Raw genomic sequence first — 2,124 nt, 5'->3', positions numbered from 1 at the left:
GCCTCCAACGGCTTTAGATATTAGTGAAGTCCTATTTTACAGCTGAGAAAACCAAGGGTTAGAGAGCTTTTTAAGGGAAGCTGAAATCTGGTTTGAGACAAAGGAGCCCACAGAAGGCAGCACCCCTCACGTTGATGCTTCTGGGACTCTTGGTGGCTTGGGTGTCCTTGTCTTCAGGATGCCAGAGCTGGACTATGGTCCCCAGGTCTGGGTGGACCCTGCCTCTGTCACTCCCAGGCAATGTGACCTTAGCAAGGCAGGTATGCTTTCTGTATCCCACCTTTCTCTTCCTAGAATTCAGCAGGTAGATTTTCAAAGAGAAGCAGTGGACCCTTGAATTCTTACCCTGCCACCCTCTTTCTGGAGTCACACACCAGTCCTGTGTCCTCATCCTGTGGGCACCGGGGCTCTGGCTGGGGTGGCAAGCATGTGCCATCTCCGGGGACTGGGGGCTTACAACACAGCCACCCAGGGAGTGGGCGCTGCTCCGGGCTGGCTCGGGCCTTCTTCGAGCCCTGCTCTAAGTGGCCACAGATGTGGCATGAGGGCACCCAGCTGCAGGAGGAGCAGAGCCCTCATCCTCTCCACCAGCTCCACTTGCTGCTCTCCCTCCTCCCTGACAGAGGGTCGAGGAGGCTTGAAGAGGGCACTTGTGAAACACACAGCACCAAACAAACTGCTGTGCTGGCTTCGATGAGGAGGGTCATTACAGGGGTGCTGGGAATTTGCTGGCATCTATTCCCAGGAAGAAGTTTTCCAGTAACATCGTAGGTATGTATAACACCATGGCCCTAACCAGTGTACCAAATACAGATGCCAGGCAAACATCTTGTTTCCAACAGGCAGTGTATGCTGACGACACAAAATGTAAAAGCACCCAGGGGTCCTAACATACTCTGTGCCCACCCGATCCCCAACTCCTATATGCAGCCTTTGTCTTTCTCGTATGTCCCCCAAGAGACTCTGGTTTCAAGAACACACAAGTATCATGCCAGGCAGTCACTCTGGTGCCCCCGCCTGCTTCTCCTCTTCTGTGTCTTACATAAATGGAGAAACACTCACTGCAATGGTCACTGGCAACTCCATGCCTTGGCCTCAACCACAGCATAGTCCTTGGTCCTCCTGGGTCACAAGAGACAACAGTTTCCTTGGGGTGAATCTCTGGAGTCCTTGCCTTTCCTATCTGGCTTCCCAGCTCTTGCATCTTTTACTTGTCTAACCAATTTCCTGAATTAAGTTCTCTCTCGCTGAAAAACGATGTATGATTTCTATTTTCTTGGTTTTTTAATTTCTATTTTCTGACAGGACTGACAGATTCCTTTTTAAAGCTCTTTGATCAGCTGAAACCTTCACAGGATTCACATGGATACTTCCTCCTCACCCAAGTCATGGCCTGGTGTCCACGATTCTGTAGCTCCTTCTGTCGTGTGTGTGTGTGTGTGTGTGTGTGTGTGTGTGTGTGTGTGTGTGTGTGTCGCAGCTTGAGGGACAGCTGCTGCCTCTTCTTTTAATGGTTGCACAGGATTCCTTTCACATGCTGCACTTCATTCCACTAATCCCCACTGATGAGCACCTGGGTGGTTTCAGGCTTTTGCTGCTATAAAAGAATGTTCTGGTGAATGTCCTTGTGCCTGTGTCACCCCACCCCTGGGCCATGGACAGCAGGTTACAGGAGGAAACCTTGCCCAGGAAGATGTACACTCATTCCTTACCACAGGACCACCGTGCTCTAAGTTACACCATGAAAAGACGCTTCTAGATCCAGCACCACAGCCCTCTGGCCAGGTGATATTTGCAAATGATCTTTGTCTTTCAGCCTCAGTTTTCTCATCTTTGAAATGGGCAATAATATCAGCTTGACCATTCTCACAGGGTTGTGAGTGTTTTGTGTGTGTGTGTGTGTGTGTGTGTGTGTGTGTGTGGAGTGATGCTTTGAGTGCAGTAACCACTGTGCTCTTGTGAAATGAACTCATAGAAGGGAGAATAGGGATGTGTTGGGAGGCAGAGGCTGCTATGTGCAGCTGTGGAAGCTGTGTACTGCTCAAGGAAGTCTACCTCTGGGTTCTGCTTCCCCGACGACCTGCCCTGACCACTCTGGCCACAACATTGGTGCTGGCTCGGGCT

The sequence above is a fragment of the Heterocephalus glaber genome, unplaced genomic scaffold (assembly GCF_053883595.1).
Source record: "Heterocephalus glaber isolate CG9 unplaced genomic scaffold, H.glaber_assembly_v1.0 deba00001140, whole genome shotgun sequence".
Taxonomy (NCBI): domain Eukaryota; kingdom Metazoa; phylum Chordata; class Mammalia; order Rodentia; family Bathyergidae; genus Heterocephalus; species Heterocephalus glaber.
Note: the sequence above shows the minus strand (reverse complement) of the source record.